The sequence below is a fragment of the Poecilia mexicana genome, unplaced genomic scaffold (genome assembly GCF_051168715.1).
Source record: "Poecilia mexicana isolate PSO_F unplaced genomic scaffold, ASM5116871v1 scaffold_7, whole genome shotgun sequence".
In the NCBI taxonomy this organism is placed as follows: Eukaryota; Metazoa; Chordata; class Actinopteri; order Cyprinodontiformes; family Poeciliidae; genus Poecilia; species Poecilia mexicana.
In genome coordinates, this window is record NW_028263376.1 from 23,065,663 (window position 1) to 23,088,486 (window position 22,824).

The 22,824-nt window shown below is 38.2% G+C and overlaps 1 protein-coding gene across 1 annotated transcript in view; it reads right to left on the reverse strand.

Annotated features, from left to right (window-relative positions):
* Positions 1-14,294, reverse strand: part of LOC106911748 (poly(rC)-binding protein 4-like) — a 46,875-nt gene extending 32,581 nt beyond the window's left edge. The window contains exon 1 of the mRNA XM_088007285.1: positions 13,956-14,294. The gene's annotated coding sequence lies outside the window, so the exon portion shown is untranslated. The remainder of the gene's footprint in view (positions 1-13,955) is intronic.
* Between the last annotated feature and the right edge of the window lie 8,530 nt (positions 14,295-22,824).

Here is a 22,824-nt window from a genome sequence, read left to right on the forward strand (position 1 = left end):
ACAGCAAATATATTAAGTTAGACTTTATTTTAGGGTGTTTTTATTGACTTATAAAAATCATTTTCCTAGAACAGCTCTTATCTCTGGAAGCCTTCCCGAAGACCAGAGAGCAGAAAGGACCATTGGTGTTTTAAAGCGAACTTAGGTTTGGCCTTTAATTAAGAACTTATCAACTTTAGCTTAACTGAAATATGCAACTCCAACCAGGTTTTTACATACAATACACAAAAACCCATTTTTTCTTTTATTTTTTTCCAGGTCAATTAGGATATCACCACAATTATTTTGTTTGCTTAATGCCAGTATAAAGACAAATATAGTGCTTGAGAAATGTTTAACTTTCTCTAAATTTACAAGTTCAACTTAAAGTTCTTAGTGTTTAGAAAAATTTCTATGATGGCTCAAACATTTTAGGCATTCTTTCTAAGAATCTCATTAATTCTGCGTTCATTTTGACTCATTTCTTCTGACGGTGTAACTGAGTCAGGTTTGTAGGTTTTCAGCCATCAGGGCCACTCCAAAATATTGAATTTATGGTTTTAAATCAATTTGTAACTAATTTGGCTATATGCTTAGGGGTCATTATCTATTTGAAAATTATATTTTTACCCAAGCTTTAGTCTCCTGGTTGATATTTTGAGATGTTGTTTCAGTATTTCCACATGATGTTGATCTTTCATGATACCATCTATTCTTTGAGTCCCTCCTGCTGCAAAACATTCGGGAAGACGGTCCCTTCCAGTTAGGATGGCGTTTCTAGGCTTGCAAGCTTCCCCCATTTTCTTTCAAATCTAACAAAGCTCATTGTGGCAAAACACTTTCATTTAATTCCCACCAGACAGCAGAGCATGTTTTCAAAAATTAAGCTGAGTGCATTTGAAAACTGTTGTGAAATCCATGTGTGGTCAAGTCACAGGTCTTTCTAGGACTATTTCTAATAACAGATAGAACTAACAGAAACTCAGACTTTAAACATATTAAGACCAAAAACTTCCTTTCAGTATTATATGTTTAGATTTGAACACAGATTATTATAGTCAGTCTTCACTGAAAGAGACATTTAAGGTTTGGCATAATCAGGGTCTGAATAATCAATTTAAAGCCACACAAATACGTTTTGCAGATTTTTGTTGTTGGTGTTGTTATACTGCTGGTGTACAAATTTTTGTTTGAGTCATTTTTGATTAGTTTAGCAAATTTAACTATCAGTAACAGCTCTGGTAATTAAACTCTGGAATAAAAAGATTGGTTAAAGAGGTCAGATCTTAAAAATTTTATAATTGTACCACAAATACCAGAACTAGAAATGTTTTGTTGTTTTGATGATGATGAGTAAAATAGTTCTTATGCAAATAGCCAATTATCTGGAGAATCAGGAGCACCTGCCAAGATTTTTTTTTTCAGTTTGGAGAAAATATCCAAAGGCACACACACACACACACACACACACACACACACACACGCACACACACACACACACACACACACATATATATATATATATATATATATATATATGTATATATATATATATATATATATATATATATACAAAAAAAAAATATATATATATATATATATACAAAAAACAAAACAAGAATGTTAAATCTGAAAAAAACCTTTTTATTTTAAAATTACTTTGAAATAAAAAAATCTTTAACACTTATTAAATTCAGCAAACACTTTATGTGATGGACTTTTTTCTGAGAAATGGTCTGAAATTTTAATAAGTAATCCAAATGCAAACATTCAACATAATATCCAATCTAATATGATGACCTTGCTAGTAAATGAGAGTCAGAAACCAATGCAGTGTTTTTGTATCTGACTTACATCAAAGTTGTGATGGATAAAAGCAGCCAGCGTACATCCCTTGACAACCAACAACACTATTTTCTTGACATGTTTTCAGTATCTTTCATTCCAGAGAGACTGCTGAGATTAAAAGGATCTGAGCAACTGACGTGTGGAGATTCGGACACCTGTTCTGAGGCAACCGCGTCCCACAAAGAACCGGTAAACAGACGGGTACAGGCTGGATTAGGACACGAAGGAGGAATGAGGCCAGGCCTTGTGTACCCTGGCAAATGACAGAAACAAGCTCTGCTGTCTGCATGGAGGGGCAGAGAACCTGCGCAGTGGACAGACAAAGGCTGAGAGGACGAGGCGGCCTCTTGGACACGCAAGGAGCAGTAGGTGAAAGAGTGTTGATGTGTGTACACACGCACAGCAAGGGCAAGACACCACAACCATTCAGACACACACACACACACGTCACACCGCTCTGTACACACCCATGCATACCGCAATATTCCCAGCACCACCACCTCACGCACAGCTGCTGGGATGAAAGGAGCCAGCCAGTTTTACAGCACACGCATGTACGGAGAAAACGCGAAGCCGAGACACAAGCGCAAACATGCTTTGATCTGCTGAGAAGTTCCTCAGGACGACTCAGCGCATCAATCTGTCGTGAACCAATTCGAGCAACAGCAAAAGCTCGAGCACATGCACTGGCACAATGACAGATGTCCTCAGAAGATGATGATGATGAAAAACAGGACGCGAGGCATAAGCAGGCCTCCAGGATGCTCTTCAACCAGCTCTTTGCTAGTCTCCTCTAAATTTAAATGAGATGCTTAGGGATTACACACACATCCATACAAAAGGTCCTAAAATTGGAACTATGTATATAAACATAATTTGTAACCTGACCACACAGTGAGGGCAAACACTGCTGGAGAATGACTGCATGTGGCATCACAGTAACAGTATAATACAATTTACAAAAAATTTCACTTTTTTTTTTTCAACCACAAATCACAATGTATTTTCTTGGAATTTTGTGTGATAGACCAACACATAGTGTAGCCTGTAATAGAGAAAATGGAAAAAAACAAACAAAAAAAAAAAAAACAAACTTAAACTTTTCTTTCAGAAAAACAAGCCACAGGCTGCATAAAGCTCGGTTAGTGGCTCCCCTTAAACCAGGACGAAGTCTCTAAAAACACAGCACCAACTGGATGGTTTAGATTGAAGCATAATCATGTGTTAGAATGGTCCAGTCAAAGTTCAGACATAGATCCAATTTTGAATTCCTGGTTGAAATGAAAATGTGCCGGTCAAATATGCTGTCCATACAATCTGAATTAGCCTAAATTTGGCAAAGAATGAGCAAATCTTTCAGTCTTGCTGTGGGAAGCTGGTAGAGACCTACCCCAAAAGATTTACAACTGTGATTCTTTTGGGGTATGTTATAAAGGGGATGTTATATCAGTCATTGACTCAGGGGGGCTGAATGCATATGCCACATTTTTCAGAAATTTATTTATAAAAGAACTGAAACATCTATTTCTTTCACTACACAATCACGTGCTTCTTTGAGTTTGTCTATCACATTAACGCCCAAACAAAAGACTTTAAGCTTGTGGTTGTAAAGTGACAAAATGTGAAAAGGTCCAAGGGAGAAGAATACTTTTGTAAGACAAACCAAAGCAAATATATTTGTACAACACATTTAAGCAACAGGGCAATGTAAACGGCTTTGTATGATACAAACTAAGAACAAACAACAAAAAAGGCAAAGGATGGGCAGATACTGAAAAGAGCTGTTCATAAAATTTCCATGAGCTTCACAGACTGTGCTATTTGAAGCTGCACCAAAAATCATCTTCGCGGAAATGTCTGCTTGAAGAAAATGAAGCTAAATCACTTCAGAACAGATTTTCAATAGAGTTGCAAAGCCTTTCAAAAAACTGTTAAACAGAAACCAAGGACTTACACAGAAAAGCCCCGACACGCACACAAACAAAATTTATATTTCATCTGCTTTTCGACGTAAACGTTAGAATGCACGTATCTATCATGTGTCAAATATCATGTCTTTATAATTTACAAGCACTCAAATTGATCATAGAGAGGTTACAACAAAGCAGCTTCAGTTGCTCAGTCTCTGCACTGACACGAATGTTTTAGCTGTGAAACAGGAGAGGCTTGAAATTAAAGAGCACTGTTTCATCTCTCGGCATGTCTGTCTCAGCTCTGTCACATATAATGAGACGGGTCAGGCCTTGGTACAGAAGGGCCCATGTGCTCCTATCTGCCCCCGGCTTCATCTGTTGTTAAAGCGTAGCCGTGTCAGCCTGCAGTGCAAGTCGCCTGTCAACCGCGGGGGCCCGGGAGAAGGCTATCAGACCCCCTGAGCCCGCTGCTCTTGGAGCTGCCCGGCAGGGAGGGGGCCCAACAGTTGTGTTTGCCACAGCCATGGTGTCTAAATGTGGGAGGAAGCTAGTGACTAACCTTCGGCAGTCAGATTTTGAATCCATTAGATGTGAGGCTTTAAAGCGGACTAAAATATCTTTGGGGAAAAAAAATACATTACAATATAACCCAAAATACAGGTCAACTAATTGTTATTCTGACTGGCTGGCAGATTTATTTTATTTTATTTTTTTTACAGAAAAAAAAAATATTTTTCTTGTGAAATGACTAATAAGGAAACCAAATCCAGCTTTAGGTCTAATGAAGATACCGTCACATTTTCCTACAATTACCAGGTATCTTGCAGAAAAGGTTGCAAGATACCTGGTATCTTGCACAGTTGGCATCATTAAAGCCAACTGTGCCAGGGAGGCACCTTTATCTATTTATGTCCTTTCATTAAAGAGGCAGAAACCCAAAAAGTGTTTCCTATTTTAACCCTCATCTGCTACACTAAATTATCTTTGAAGGATTTTAGGTTTGTTGAAATTGGTCCTATATTTTTGAAAGAGACTAAGAGTGGCCTGCCTTTTAGATTTAGAGTTAAATGTTGAGAAGATCTGATTTGAACAATGATATAAAACAACACTTGAAACCCAACTGTCAGTGCAAGTGGACGCTATATAGGCATTTGTCACCTACCTAAAAGTGGCTTTTTAGATTGTGACTAGGGACCCAGTGAATATTAAACTGGTATCTTAGACACTTTAGATGATAATTAGCTACAAAAATAATATCTATTTTCACAATGTTTAATGTTGGATTTTGTACGTGCTTTATTTGAAAATATTTTAAAAAAAATTTCGGTAACACTTTATTTGAAGGGGGGTGAATAAGACTGACATGACACTGTCATAAACATGACACCTGTCATGAACATCAATAAGTCTTCATAAATATTTATGACTGTTGTCATAAAGTGTCATTTGGTAAATTATGACACTTTTAATACAAAGTTGACATTATTCAAAATGCCTTTGTTATGACAACTTGACATTAATCTAGACAAAATTGTCTTTGTTATGACAACTTGTCATTAACCAAGGCATCATGATATGACATAAATTTGTTATAAAAGTATTACCGATTAAACTTTAAAAATTAGCTTTATGTAGTAATATTATAAAGCTCTGCCATGTTGTTTAGTCTTAATTTTCTTAATTTAATCGATCCTAAAGTTTTACAGCAAGATGTCTACAAAGCACTTATGAACTTAGCATTTGAAACATTATTTAAGCCTGTTTTAACCCTTCAATCAGTATTTCAGAGTAACAATATACTGATCAGACGTTAAACCCTCTGTTATCTTAGAACAAGTTATCTTTTGTTTTATTCCAATGTACAGCTATGATGGTAGTTATAAGTTATAAGTTCTCCAGTGTGTTTCACGTCACTTGAGGTAAGACTTAATATCAATTACTCTGTTAGCATTGCATTTGACACTGTAATGATACTTAATGACATCTTCATAACTGTTGCTACTTGTTTCACTTTACTGGAGGTAAGAGATAATATTAATGACACTGTAATAACTCTTAATGACATATTCATAACTGCTGCTATGTGTTCCACTTTAGTTGATGTAAAAAAAAATTTGATAATGAGGCTGTTATTAAATCATGTGACAGTGTAATAAAGCTTAATGAAATCTATTGCTTGTCCTACTTGTTTTGCTTTATTTCAGGGAGTGGAAATATTAATCATTGTTTTGTTAAATCTTTTGCTAGTGTAAAAATTAAATCATTATGACTACTATTATGACAAATTTATGTTAGATCATGATTTCTTGGTAAATGACAAGTTGTCATAACGAAGACAATTTTGAATAATGTCAACTTTGTATTAAAAGTGTCATTATTTACCAAATGACGCTTTATGACAACAGTCATAAATATTCATGAAGACTTAGTGATGTTCATGACAGGTGTTATGTCATGTTTATGACAGTGTTATGTCAGTCTTATTCACCCCCCTTCAAATAAAGTGTTACCTTTTTTTATTTTTTTGTATGAGATTTTGGTCTTCTCTCTTTTCTCAACTCGATTTGCTTTTGCTGTTTACTAAATAAATTAAAACTAACAACTTTCATCGTTGCATGTCCTTTGCTTTTTTGAGTTTAGTTTGCAATTACGTATTTTCATGTTGGATGAAACACTACCTACGGCAAAATGTCAGCAGCACATTTATTCCTCCTTAGGAATAACTAAATTAGATTTGGTCAAAAATCAGATTCAGAAATGGGTATTGGCAAGGGAACACCTGAATGTCCCATCTCTAATTATTGCTCAAGCTATCAAGTTGTGGCTGTAAATTCACAAGAAATAGCCAAAGGTGATTTAAATGCAGGAGAAACATATTACGTCACTTGTAAAACCTGTAGCAGAGCACAATGGCCTGAGCATGCGGAGCTGCCAGAGATCCATGGTCACTGTTGTTTATTGATTAAATGACAAAAAACAGGAGCAGCTGGTGGAAACCTGTCAGCTCACATTCAGCCATATGCTGTGAAGCTGATTGGGTGGCGCTTCACAGAACAGATGTACAAAATTAAAAGCTGTCACAGCAACCCAGTGTGTCCTAAAGGTGCAGAAGTGGATTATTCTAAGCGGGCTGAATCCTTGAGTCACTTGAACTGAACACAATCAGAGTAAAGTGTTCTACTCTGAAGGGAGGACTAAAGATGCAAAGATCCACAAACAACTGAAAACAGCTGCAGCAAAGGCCTGGTGAAACATCACAAATGAGAAAACCCATTGTTTGATGAGGTTTCTCCAAATTTCATAAAGTTGGTGCCTGCACAACCTCCTGGTAAGGCAAAATAAGATATATTTTCTTTGATTCAATGTTGACATGTATTTAAATCGCTCAAAGCTGCAACTCCAGATCTTCAATTCATATTTTCGCAAATAGATGTGAAATTCACTAAATTACAGCTCAGAGTCTTGACTTTATGACTAATTGCCTTTTGTGTGAAATTATTTTATTTCAATGTTTTTTGAATTCATGTTGCTCAGGACGAGGGTTTACTGTGAAAACAGTGACTTGAAGCAGTTAGCTTGTAAATACAGAGGCGATAAATACAGATACTTACACACGTTGTATAAAAAAACAATTTTTTACTGTCTGGATGTAAATCTGACACAGTTCTTTGTTTTAACTCAGGTTTAATCATCAGATTGTTTTTCTATCCACTAAATACCAGAAAAGATGACAGAGAGAGTTTCTGGAGTTGACTTTTTCATTGCTTTTTAAAGTAATTTCAGGAAGCCCAGATGATAATGTCATAACTTTGCAAGCTTCTGACAGGTTAATTTTTAAGGCAACTCCTCACACATGCAGCTTATTTTTGTGACATCATGGCATTACAAAGCTCTGACTTTCCTCACCATAGACAGGGCTGAAAAGATTTGAGAGAGCAAGCTCTACATTCGGTTACACCCGTTCTGTCAGCAGGAAATTCCTGCAACTATTATGAGAAACTTAAGCAGGAACGCCAAAAAATGTTTGACCCAAGCAATAAGGTTTAAAAAGCACTATTACATTTTAGAAAACTTTTGAATTTAAAGTGAAAACAATCTGTCTCCAGCAATCCAAAGACTGCAGGTTTGCCAAGGGTCCAGTGTACTGTAGGAGGAAGCCGGAGTACCCAGAGAAAGTCATTGCACACAGAGGCAGAACATGCAAACTCCATGTTGAAAGACTCTTGACTAATATTCAAACCTTGATCCTGCTGCAAGGCAACAGTACCAACTGCATCACTGTATATTCAAAACCAAAAATCATTTTGATAATTCCAGCTGATGTTAAACAGGAAAAGGAAAACTGATATCATGCACTGTATCTTAAGTTGCGGAACTTAACATATTATGAACATATAGTATGAGACGGATATCCTGAAATGCACCACTCCAGATCAGAAACAACCAATCAGAAACAGGAGGAGGACCTTAGCACTGTCATATACTTATATATTTTTATAAATTTTACCTACTGCAGCTTATTGTAGCTATTTTATGTATTGAATTAAAAGGAATAAATGAAAATTAACTTGTGCTCATGTCAAAGGGTTTGTCGGCAAAAGCAAGCTTCTCTGGCCATATCTGATGAGAAGCTAAGCCACTTTCTCACTCTATTATTAATGTCAATTCTTCAAAAGACATCAACTCTAACTCAAGGTTACTTTAAGCACATACCTATTACAGAGCATTGAGTCATGACGTTGTTTTTACAGAAGATGGCATCTTCCGATTAAATAAACAAAACGTTTATTTCTCCTTCTTCTTACAGCCAGCAGAGTGGCAACTACCGAAACACGTGGATAATGAACCTTGCAGAGCTCCGGTTCCGAGTTGTCAATTGTTATCTCCCAAGCGGCTGCTGGTTCCAGACACACAGTGACAGTGTCTGAGCCTGAATTACAGATGGCTTTAGTTTTAGTGTAGGAGGACTGTGGCTCAAGCCTATACAACAGTTGTCAGATTGGTCTGAATTACCAATTTGTCTAAAAGCAGAGGCCGTTTTAAAAACCCTTGAAAGATTTTGAGTAAGGTGTTTCCCTAGCTTCTCGTGAGTGTTTGCGCTTCCACGTAAACCTCTGGAATTTTTCTGATCGCTTGCTTTGCTTCACAAAAGCATCCCTCCTATTATCAAAGAGCCTCTATTGGCTTCATATATCATTCTCAATGGTTTTTTTCCCCCTTTCTCGTACTGCGGAGAATTCTCCATGGCAGGGTATTAACTCTAGCTTTTATCCCATCCCTCTTATTGGATGAAGGTCACTCCCTATATCTGCAAAATGACTTTTCTTTCTCCTCTTTCATCCTGCTTTCCTCCCATCCTCCACACCAGGGCATGAGTCAGAGAATCTGACACCTCAGGAGGAGAGAGGAGAGCAGAAGAGATGGAGGGAAGCAAAAGGGGAGGCAAACAGAGAGGCAAAAAAGGAGGGACAGAGACATTTGGAGGGAGCAGAGATGAGCTGATCAATATCTTTCAGAAACAAGGAACTGGAGACGATCTGGTCTGGCTCTGCTTCCTTGACACATAAGATACTGTATCAAACACGGCAATTCAATTTGTCAGTGAACAGTTGGTGGTGGGACTCATTTTCTTCCCTCCAATTCCAACTCTTTGTGTTTTATTTGGCTTGAAATAGTACAATTTCAAGCATTTTTACACTCGCAAGTTGGCTGAACCAATGGCGTGGAACTTGTGATAAAACATTGCCATGCACGTTGAGCTAAAACTACATATTACATAAGCTTCAAAACAAACTGAGCACAAACCCAAAAATAGTGCCGTCCCTGTTAAATATTTCATAGCCTTGCCAGCTGAAGGGGGATAAAAAGCTTCTTTCCCTCTTAGTCGCAACAGAAAACACACACACAGACACACACGCACGCACGCGCATACAGAGAGATGCAGATGGCCAGCTGAAAAGAAAAACCTCCATTTAGCGTACTGCGGAGCAAAGCGGATTACTGTCGCGAAGGCAGTCTTTTAGCTTTCTTGCTTGATGTACAAGACTTATTTTAGAGAGCTGTACTTAGCATATACATATCGCTATTTCCTAACTGATTATCTGTGCGAGAGTCAGCCGAAGATTATAAGAGGCCCAAAAGAGAATTTAAATTGGGCTCACCACTACCACTTAATACTACTCCCAACCAACTAAAATAGCATCATTAATTCCTCTTTAAAAGTTTTCTCACCCTAAATGTTTGCATGTTTACCATTTAACACTTCTACATTTATGGTTTAATACAGTCATGTCACTACAGTATATAAAAAATTGATCCACACTTAAAACCAGTGGATGTTTTTGAACAACACTTCACCACTGCAGCTTCCACACACCATGTGTAGTACTCTTGCTTTCCCCTGCTACAAATCCTATGCAACTGCTTAATGTACGATTAACTCACCTCCGTGTGCCAGATGCTTGAAATTGAAACTGATGGCTTGACCTACTTCCTCATTAATTTGGCTAATATTTAGCTGACAAGGGAACCAATAGAGCACTGAAATTAAATTTACAGTAAATTATTTGATTCTTAAATATGCAGTAAAACAAATAAATAAAATCAGATGGCAATATGGCAAAAGTGAAAAGCAAAAGTACAAACTGGAGGAATGCTTTTATTCCAGCTTTTCCCTTTAATGCTGTGTAAATATTGGCAAAATGGTTCAAAAAAACTTAAACATTAAACATTAAAGTCCTTAACAAGCCTTTCTGCCATGAATAGTAAAACCATAACTGTATATATGCTCATGAGATATGGAGAGATGTACGTTTAAACATCACAATAAAAAAGACATTTCCTATTTTAATTAAAAAACAACGACCATATGATGGTCACATTTTATTAAAATTAGCATTAACATTGCTAACTGTAAAAGCAGCCTCGGTATATAACTTCTGGGTTATCTACAAATATCCACATTCTGTAACAGTCTTAAAACAGATTGCCAATATTTCCAAATGATATGTTTCATAGTAAATAGAGTCAGGAAGTTGTTGCTGTTCTGTAGAGTTCCAGAGTTTTGTGGTAAAAGAAATTCCTCTACCAATGCATCCAAAGCATTTTATATACAGTTTATAGGATTGCTATATTCATTTTGTTTAGGTGCGCAGCAGTTTTGCTGCTGCTGACAGACAAAACTTTCAGAGTTAAATTGCTCAAAATATGATGTCCTGTTTCATAAGACCACACTGTCTGGAACAACGGTGGAATCGGCCTCGACGGTCAGTACCATCAACAGAACTGAGACAGATCATGCCACTCTCTATTGATTATGACATATACATTTGTTCAAAAATTCAAATTCAAAATTTAAAAAAATAAATTCCACATTTTCCATTTATAATCTTTTGATTTAAAATTTAAAGTAAGCTCATCAGTCATGAATATAACTAAGTTGTTGAGTTGTGAGGAGTAAGCACTGCAGGGGGCCTCCTGCCGACTTCACAGCCAGAAACAGGCCATTGTTTGATTATGACTTTGGCTGGCTCTGCTCGGTACAAAATGGACAGAATGAAGCCAGCTCTAAGGGGATGACTTCTGAACTAAATAAATCACGCTCATGAGACTCTTTGAAAGACACAACAGCATGGGTCACGCGGCCTGCGCGGTCAATCCGTAGAGCTCAACACAGAGCTATCTTTTCATGGCTGGGACCGCCTAAAGCCCTGACTGTGTTCAGACGAGAGTCACATTGTGCCCCCGAAGAAAGAATCTCCTGTTGTTTATCGGTATTCAAGCTACAGCTACCAATCAACAAGTATTCACATTGAAACAGTACCGCCAATGGTACAGAAGGCTTATTTGAGCATCAAGAGTCCGTAGTTATTAGAGTGCAACGAGCTCGGGATAATTGTTTGAATGCAGGTTAATGCCTATGGAGGGATTTTGTTGAAATCCTGAAGCGTAAATTAATTTGTATCACAACAACACTCCTTTGACAGCAATGTAGAATTTCACGTCTGGGTTTAAATGATTATCATAATTTGCCTCATAAAAGGTACAGCTCCATTACACAGCAAGATGTAATTGTGACCAATTTTATACAGTAGAATGACACAATTCCAGAAATATGTTGGTGATTTGTCTAAATTATCCTGGATACATAGCTATAATTTTTATTTCTCTCGGCAGAATCGAGTAAAACATTCTGCACGTGGTTACATTTACTTGATGACTTCAAACTAAAACGACCCTCACCCTCTCCTTCACTTCCCCGCTCCCTCGTCTCCTTTCAGTCGGCCAGAACAGCAGCTTAGTAGATGAGAAGGATTATTGGCAGTTCCCAGATGCTGGAGCAGCACATGTCAGGATCTGGCCTCTGTTATTTATGAAGCCTCTCAGCCCCCAGCCTCTCTCTGCACCACAGTTGCAGGTGGGCTTTCATTATTGAAGATGTTCTTCCACTTCTTATTAGATCTCAACCTCTCAGAGTGCATTAAGGAATTGAATCTGGACAGAGAGGCAGCAATATGTGATGGTCTGACATTGCACCCCCTGGAGTTCCTCTAAAATACAGTTCTGCCACACATCAGCTAAATTGTTTGTTCTATTCAGTTTCCAGGAATAGGCTAAGTATTGTGTTTGCACTCCAGCAGACGCCCTTTTAACCGCACACAACCACAGAATAAAATCTTGTTCTGTATTGATTTCTCTTCGGTGCTCATGAGGACAAATCTAAAATGAGTTATCTCAGTTTCTCTTTTTTTTTTTTAGTAAAAAAAAAGACCATGTTACATATTTCATCCAACTCCCAGAACTTATGTGATGGTTTCACATTTGTGCCTTTCGGGTTAGACAAATACCTTACCAACAACAACTCAGCCAGGGTTTTAATCAGCTGTTTTTACATTTAAGGTGAGCAGTATATTATTTTATTTACTAGTCTGAATAAAATACACACTTGCTAAAAAGAACTAGCAAACACATCATTGGAAATGTATTAAGAAATTGGCTGCTGCCTGGAAATAGTACATTTTGTCCTTCCTAGATATATCTATCTGCTGTGCTTTTGCTTTGTAACAGTGGCAAAATCCTGTTTAACTGTAAGCTATATTACACTCAGTGTGAAAATGCCTCTAGTCAAAATATTAAAAAATACATATTGATCGATTGTATAGGATTAAATCGAGAACAGGTGTGGTTTCATTTGAAGCCATATTTTAGAAAAAAAATAAATATTTAGTGATATTGTACACTAAATGTTTTCTTTTTACTTGTTAGGAGAACTAAATCAGAGCTTTTGAAAGTCTTTTCAGAAATTTGTATTGTAATTTGATCATTGTTGTAGAATATTTTAAATTTAATTAGGTAAAATAACTCTACCAGTTTGCTATAGACGGAACTGGAAGAAAATATAATCATTCTGTATTGTGACAAAGAAACAAATGCTGTGTGTTTCAGAGCCTCTGAAACTCAATGCAGCGACAGATTTTTTTTTTTTTCCAGTCTGATAATAATAAAAGTGAAGAGCAGGTGTCCAGCCAAATGCCATCAGCACTTCGTTTCTGCTTGAATTCTCGTCTCATCATGAAGACAGTGCATCTATCCAGTGCGGCATGGTGCAATTAGGCATCTTGGTGAATAATGGTGCTGTCACACACACTCGCTGCCTCAGCACCAAGCAGGCGCCCACTGTACTGTACTTGTTGAGAACAGTCTTTGTGGTCAGGGCTGGCCTCTTCTTCAGCAGGGTCCGCTTTTATTACCATAAAACCGTCAACACACACAAACTCTCTCTCTCTCTCTCTCTCTCTCTCTCTCTCTCTCTCTCTCTCTCACACACACACACACACACACACACACACACACGCACACACACACACACACACACACACACAACAGACCAGTTGTCTCCTCATTTGGAGACTTTCTGCCATGTGCTGAATTTACCAGCACAGGCAGTTTATGGAGATTATGGCTTCAATAATTCAAATAAGCACACAGCAGCTTTATTACACAGGCTACTACTCAGATCAGTGCGTCGAAATATGACAGATCATTTAGTGGATGGATAGAAATATCTGATCAATTTCAGGAGTTTAAATTAACACAAGTTCCCCTCTTATCGTTTAAAAAGATATATTGCAAGAAATAACAGGAGATCAGACCTAACATTGCACTTTTCACAACCGCGACCTCAGTTGTAAATTAGACACCAAAGCGTCCTCTTACCCGTTTTCATGAAAGAGGTCTCGGGCTGCTGTTCTCACTGAACTATTCCCCTGGATCTGCGTTTATCGGTCTTTGTATCCACATATAGTCCGGTGACTCGAAGGTGCAGAGCGGACTGTCCTCTCGGCGTGTCAGCAGACTGGAGTGCAGGGCGCCTGTGCGCTGAGGAGGGGAATCACACGCACACACAGACACAAGCACACGCTCTTTCTCTTACACGCACGCACGCGCACACACAAACACGCGCACACATGCACAAATATGCGCTTTCTCCAACTAACACCAACAATCTTGGGAAGAAAAATAAAAAATCTCTGGACTCGGCTGCTTTCTGTGCTATGCTCTGTTTAAATCCCCGCCTCTGCCGGTGAGTTGGTGGGGTGTGTGATCCCTTCTATCCCCGCAGGACCACGATCTGGGAGTGCTGCGCACTTCTACTGTGCGTCGCAGCGCAGCTCCCCACGTTCAGCATCAATGTGTTGAAGTTTATCAGCAGTACGCCTGCATTAGCGTATATTCGATTCAGGAAAGTTGCAGTGCTTAGAGCTTTTGTTCACCGTCCAGTTTTGCTTCTTTCTCCCCTTTTATATTTTTTATTATACAAATTAGACTTTAAGTGTAAATCTCACAACAATTAGCTACAAACTGCAGCGGAATACAGGCTTAAAAGTACAAATATGCAAAACAAGGTCCTCTCGGCAGCTTTTGAAGTTTTAGATGCGTCAGATCAGTAGCTTTCTTTCACTTGGCGCCATCTAGTGTAGCGGTCTGTGTACTGCTAACACTGCGATGCGTTACGTTTAAATGTATGGTCTTTAGCCAAGGTTGCTTTAACATCATCCTTCGGCGAGTCAAAATTGCTGGATCCGGTGTCTCTTATCTTCCCCTTCCATATATTTTCTATAGGGTTTAGGTGAGGAGAGGAAGCAAATTCCATTAATACTGGCACTGATGTAAGTGTTGTACTGGAAAATGAAATCTGCATCTTTGTAAAATTTGTCAGCAAATGGAAGGATGAAGTGCTCTAAAATAATAATAATAATAAAAAACACAGTCAAACTGAAATGCATTACTTTCATCGCCCAAGAAAGGTTAAAACACTGAGACAGACTTCTGACATTGTCTCCACTTCAGGACAGATCTAAGGTCAGGATTGTGTTAGTTTTATGACTTTTTCGGCTTTTAGTCCAGCTGGAGTTCACATCTTGTGAATCTCCCACTAACCCTTGGATAGGTGTTTCTTCACAAACTTCCCAAGGTTGTGCATTATGCTGTTGCTTCCGCATTTTTTTTTCTACCACACTTTTCCCTTCCACTCATCTCTCTATCTCTGCTTCATGCAGCACTGAAAACAGATGGCTTTTTAGCAATGATCTTTAGAAGCTCACCCACATTGTAGTTGGAGTCAATGGTAGCTGGACAAGTGTCAAGTCAACGTTCTTCAACAACAATTAAACCACAGCAGCAAAAACAGGTGAATAGCTTTGTTTGCAACAGAAACTCTCCTACAGGGATTTTTTTAATAGTATTTATTTTTGTAATGTTGAACCTTTCCATTCACAATCAAAAGCACAGAATACTAACAAAACAAAACAAAAACAAAATAAGGCAGACTAAACAATATTTGAATCCTTGTCACTGACAAAGAACAGAAAGTATAGATGAAAAAAAGGGTAGCTTTTTATACCGTCCCTTTTTATACACACACATTATCAAACTCAAAACAGCAGCATCTTCCCCTTACATTTTTCAGAGAAATATCTCCAAGGAATTCTAGGTGAGTCTGTAAACTAACTCCATAACCATAACCTTGCTGCATTTGCTTAGCAAATTACTTTTAAACATTTTTTTTTCAGTTTAGAGTGGAAAAACACAATTTTAACTCCTCACAACAATTACTCCGCATATGAATCTCTCTAACAGAAGTTCTCTCCCAACAAAGTGAATCAATAATTTAAAGACTGAGCTAGACTTCTTGACAGCTCCCACTGCTCTCATGTGAAGAAGGAGCCATCTGTGTAATGGGAGCTTCACACTGCCATTGATTTCACAAATGATCCCAGGTGCCTCTCATTTACACAAAGGAATGAAAAGTGGGGGGGGCGACACAAAGTTTAGTTTTCTCCTCATATTGTTAGAGATCTTAATAAATTCCTGTTTTAAAATGTCACCTCTGTAAGTTATTGCAGTGTGTATCGTTTGTGCATTTGATGGTGACATTTAATTTTGATTTGAAAGACTGAGGCACAGCAGTAAAGACTTGATTGCTGAAGTGACTGCAGGAAAAAAAAAATCACACACTTGGTTAAAGTTATTAAGTGCTTATTTCCCAAAAGCACAAAAGAGCTGCTGGTTTTCAGTCACTTACTGAGATGAGAGAGCTGCAGATATTGCTGCAGTGAGACGGATCAACGCAGGTGAGAGGACACAGTGGCAGAGACAGACCAGACAAACAAGGACATATTTTTATTAAAACGCAGGCCTACAGTTGCAGGTGACACATAAGGTATTAAACTTTTTTTTTTTCTTTTCTTTATTTTTTTTTTTTTGCAATGCTGTACAACAACTGCACATCAAGAAACAAGACAAACACAATCTGTGCAACTCCAGGTAAAAGACAGTTTTCATTAGAATTCGTGCATGAAAAATCTTATATTCAAAGTTTAAGACTATAAGCATCTCTTGTGTCGCTGGTTCGATTCCCCCGTCTGCCTGCCCTCATCGTTTCTGTCCTTGGCCAAGACACTTCACCCATCTTGCCTGCTGATTGTGGTCAGAAGGGCCACAGCATGGTTTCTGTCAGCTGCAGCCTACTAGCTTTGCCCGTCAGCACAGTGTGAATCTGCACTTTGAGATTTCAATTTGATATTTAAAGGGCATTATCAATAAAATGTATTATTATCATCAACAACATAAATAAGCTCAGATGTTGACATACTCATAGGTCACGTGTGTAAGATTGAAAATGCAAGGCTCGATTAGCTGTAAAGGGTAGAATTTCAAATATTGTAAAAATTGTTGCACAGGAACGTTACCTTTCAGTTTTACCATATTTACTGATGCCTCACTCCTTAGATTTGTATTAGGATCAAAGGAAAAACAAGCATGTGGTACTGGTTATTACTTAATTTAACCAGGAAAATAAACAAAAACCTTTAAATATTATTTTAAGCAACAATCGTCAAATTGTATTAAAGTAAGAGAAAACCAAACCATCACTCCGTAATGATCAGCAGTGGGCACCATAATATGTAACAAGATGTTAATGGTCAAGGGAGCACTAGTTAGTTTTTAATGTGGTGCCCACATGAATATGTGCCCACATATTCATGTGGGCACGTATTCACTGATTAGTGCAGAGAAATTCACTAATCAGTGCATTTTTCTGTGCACTAATTAGCACAGAAAAATCAAAGGTGGAGATTTAATTCGAAGGGACCCAGATTGTGTGGATCTGTTCTTTTCATACTTATTTAGTTTCAAGACTCAGGATGTTCTATTGTTGTATTTCAGTTCCTTGGAGAGGATTTTTTTTAGGGTTCTTCATTATGTTCTTCATTTTATGAGGCATCATTTTTTTATTATTTATTTATTTTTTTTGTTGCACAATCATCTCTAGAGGCTCCAGAGCAGTCCCCAGAGCAGAGCCAGCCCTTCTTATCTCCTTGCTCTTTTTAGACCCCCGGCTCTTATAAGTTAAAAAAAGCTGAGCGAGCTGATAAAGAGGGCTGGAGAGCACAACCCCCAACCAATCATTTAATAATTTGCTTTTCACTTTTAACTTCAGTCAGTTGATTATGATTATGACAAAATGCAGGACAACAATTTTAAGCAAATAAGTGTTTTGTTTTACTAACCGGCTACAATACAACACAATGTAGCAGATAGTTAAAACAATTTAATTTCTACCACACAGTCATTTATCAGGATGACTGTAGTCTGAATAGAAATGCTCTTTTCCCTTCAGTAGTTAACAGAAAAGCATAATAATACACAGCCATAAAAATATTTCAGACCTGAGGTATATATTTTTACATAAGTGTACATTGTTTCATTTCAGTAAGATTTTTTTCAGCTGCTTGAGGAGAAAATATTAATTTAAACAAAAAAATTGCAACTCCGATCACAGATTACACTGTGAAAGCAGAGAGAGGTGGGGTGTTTACACAGACAGTGTTGGAGCGAAGCTTCGCTTAAGGGGGAATTAAACAGATTGTATTTGAACGAAATCAGACGTCTTGAATGCAAACATTACAAACTGAAAATATAAGCTCTTGATATTTGTCTTTTTAATTCCGGCATACGTGTTGGCGTAAACTCTAAAATCTGGGCAATTTGCTGAGCATAAAAGAGAAACTGCAAATAAAAGCATTTGATACTAATGCTCACCTTGGAGTCAATAATATCAATATTTAGATCAATATGCCCAGCCCTTGTGATGAATCCTAATCTCCGTTTCTGTCTCCTTCATCAAACACGTCTTTCACTGGCTCTTCCTTTTCTTTTTTTTTTGTCAAAATTATGTTTTTGTTCCTTGTGTGTGCTAGTCAGCTCTCTGCTGCTCACCATCTGCAGCACCAAAGGATTCAAACTTTCCCACAAGACAGACTCAGACACCCACCTGCCGAGCGCTGACAAGACTATTTCTCTGACTTCAAATGTGTTCATTTTAAAACGAAAAACACTTCTATCTCACTTTAGCTGGAAAGTTTTATCTACTTTAACTCTCTTTTAGCCACAGAAATTGTAAAGAAATGTAGCTAAAAGTGAAATGAATGTTATAAAGTGCACATTCTCAGTTTAGATATTATTTATAATTTTAATAAATAAATAAATAAAAAAAAACATTAATGATAGATTTATGAATAAAATAGAGGAAAACAGATGCATGTATGTAGATATACATATATTGATTCTGGGGATTTACAATCAATAATCTTTACTCTTAATACCAGTCCAAGTCATTTAAGACATCTCAGACTATTGCTACTGAAGTTCTGTTAAGATTTCAAAATATCTGTAGATATTTCATAATATGTTCATTTTACATAAATCTAGACTAAAAATATATTTAAAAAAAATACTCGTCTGGAGAAAAAGCAAGTAGGGCACTACACCAAGGACAACAGAAACTCCAACTCTGCATGAATGTGATATTTCTCCATTTTTTATTTTATTTATTTTATTTTTTTTTGCCTTTAGCTGTAAACAAGCCACCTGAAGAGAATGGATTTCTTCAGCTTCATGCTCTCTACCTTCTGGGACAAACTCTTTGCCTGTGAGACGTCCAGACAGTTTAGTCCGCTTTGAAAACAGCAGTTTGAGGATGAACCAAACCAGACGGCGCATGAAATTTTTACAGTAAGGTAAATTACTTACTTACAGAAGGACGCCACAGTGTTTTCACACGATAAATAGAAAGAGCGCATCATTTAAATTCACATGTACCTTGGGAATCTACGGGTCCCGTCATTCCACATTTGCACCTCGTTGTGTAACTCACTGTTAGATCTCCTCACTGAAAGATCAGCTTTAGTTGATCAGCAGCCTATCCGTATAATTTATTCCTTTTATTTATTCCTCTCTACAGGATGGGCTCCCCTCATCCTGTCGAGAGTGTAGACAGAGTGTCTCCAGTGATATCACCCTTGCAATGACATTACCAGGGTTTTGTTTTGAGCTTCTGGCTCTTTACCCTGATTAAAAGGCTGTATCCTATTGGTTGCCACTGGTCAGATTAGATGTTTGCTGACAACAGAGCAGTGGCGGTGGAGTTCACTGGGGACAACAACAGGAAGTGAAGAAGCTGGATGGAAGACCATGTCACTAATCAAGAGGGAAGCATAGCGTCTACTCAGTGTTGTGTTCAAGACCACCTAACCCGAGACCAAGACAAGACCAAGACCAGAGTGTATCGAGACCGAGACAAGACCAAGACTTTTAGGGTCCGAGACCAAGTCAAGACCAAGACCGAGGGAAGTCGAGACTGAGTCAAGACCAAGACCAGTGGCCTGTGCTACATGACACAATAAAATATAAAATATGATCAAAATTACTTATCAAATTGATCTGAAAGATCCATATTCACATAAAAACACCTAGATATTAAATACTTAATAAAATTAATCAATATTAATTTTGCTTCCATCTCTGTGCTACAATCCGCGGTGGTCTCGTGCCATCCTTAAAAAGATAACGCCCTGGGTGTTTGTCCATGTTGCTCATGTCAGAAACCACCACTGTCTGCACCATTAAACATAGCAATTGAGGCAATGCCCTGACGGTAAATAACGCTCAACTATGAACACTGACCAAGGAGCAACAAGCAAGAAGTAACCAATGACAAGACGCTCACCGTGACTGTTCTCACCCTCTCTCCCACTACATGAAGCCAGATAGTCTGACACCATTGCAGACTACCATTACAGCTGCCACTTTGACCAAAAACAATCAAAGAGCAATGTGCATGCTCTGTGTGCTCTTTCGTTCTTGTTTTATTTATTTGTTAATTAAAAAATATCAATGTACATAATTAAATAAAATAATGATAGCTGCTGCAGTGTACGCAGGGGATTACAATAACAAAGAAGAGTGTTCTGTCAGGTCAGCATATGCTGTCAGATCGTCATATGCTTAGCACAAACTCACGGCTATATCTATCAGACACGTCTTTACTATATAATTTGATTTAATTAGCAACATAGAATCATGACGTAGATCATTATACACTTTATTAACAGTTGTATGGCATCTTGACTTAGCGGTTAAGTAGGTTAATGAGTTTTACACGGGCGTGTGTTGTAGCTGACTGCAGCTGCAGCCAGACCCTGCTTTAAATACAATTTGAAAAAACAATGCATGTATATCTATATAGTTATCATGGAAAACAATTTAATGACTTATTTTCATCATAACTTGTTGTGTATGGTGAGCTGACAACTCCTCTGACTGTCGGACTTCTTAATGTGCAGGCATGGTACTCACTGCATGTATGCTATTCTGACAGCGTATGGTAATCTAATGGGCTCTTTGCACCTACGGCGTTGACGTTACATCTCCAGGAGCTAATGCGGCTCACTTGTTTCCGCTTTGAGTTACCATGACTGGTAGAAAAGACTAAGTCGTATTTCAGATGCAAAAAACGCAATACTATGAACGTTGTTGTCTTCCTAATATAATGAGCTTTTAAGTTTTCATTAATTTCCAAGCGATCCTGAATTAAGAAGATGGTGGCTTGTACATATTTGTCACTACCAGTTAAAGGTAACGCTGCACAACACAAAGTTTGCAGCCTTCACTTCACTCCGGATCAGCCTAAAAATACCAGGGATACGGATGGTAAATAAAGGAGCCTCCCTGAGTTATTTCCATGGAGTCACTTCTGTATTTAGCCTGAAAAAGCGAGTATATGGGAACGAGAGAGCAGACCAGAGCCATACAGCCGAGCAACTGATCCGCCTGAACACACTGCTGTAAACACCGTCCTGAGCTCTTCACAAGAAACATGCAAAGGTAATAAAACGAAATAACACGGAGACATGAAGCAACACGGTCATATTTTTCTAAAAGCAGCAACTTTGAACCTGAACAGCTCAACCAGATCTCTGACACCAGAGCTGCGCTACTGTTAAGCTATGAGGCTTGTTGTGCTTCGTCGTGCTTCGGAAGTAAAAAGCCTGAACCATAACCGAACCCCGTTAGTCTCTGACACTAACGACAATAAACACACAGTATACTTGAAAATTAGGTAAAAACATTGTCTGTTAGAATGTTTAGACACTTAAATAGCACATTTTTACAAGAACAATGTCTGACAATATTGCCTACTAGCATAAGCTAAGGTTAATGTTAGCCACAAAGTTTAAGTAAAACTCACCTTCGTATCACTAAATGTATAACGAGGCATACATCTTAAAATCTTTCTCCAGCTGACTTGTTGGGGCTTCGGATCGATGTTCAAACCTTGGCCAAGCCCTGAAAGCACCTATTGTAAAAGGCCATTTTCAATAGATCGGAAACAATCGAGCCGCTTTTCCCCAAACGTGGAAGCTGAGGTGCAAAGAGTCCATAGAACGACTCTCAGTGACACTCCAGTCCTATCTAATAAGTAAAGAGATGAGCAGATGAATCGTACTGTTCCTGAATGTCACATCACTATATTGCAGACTTTTGGACACAGTGTTGTCCCATATATGCGACAAGTCAGTCAACATCTCCGCACAATAATTCAGCGCAGTGAGTGACAACTTTTTTCATCACAATGCTTATGTGTCTCTGTACAGCTAGCTTTGCTAACATCACGTTAACGGAGCTTACCTTCTTTGAGCTACTTTTCTAAGTGACAAAAAAAGTAAGACGTTGTCCCCACCGTCTGTGAAAGCGAAGCGATGTTGAGTTAGCTGTGGCCATCGGATTTCTTATTATTTATGCAGCGCTATTATATTACTGATGATTAAACATCTTATGCCGCTGAGAGGAAACCACTGCGCCTGTCTCAGAGCGCCGCGTGCGAGTGAAAGGTGGGGAGGGGGAGGGGAGAGAAACAGAAACACGCATTTGGCAAGTCACTTTATTGCTTGGATTTTAATCGGTGTGTTTTGAATCCACTGAAAACAAAGATGTTAACAAATAAACTAGATAGTGTGCTGTATGTTTAGTGGTATTTTAACAGTTGCGGTCTCGACTGGTCTTGAAATAAAATGCCGAGTCCTCAGCGTCCGAGACCGAGACAAGACCGAGACCAAATGCGGTCGAGTCCGAGACAAGACCGAGACCATCAATAAATGGTCTCGAGACCGGTATCGAGACCAAGACCGTTCTCGAGTACTACAACACTGGCGTCTACACTCCCTGACCAGCATGAGGGAGG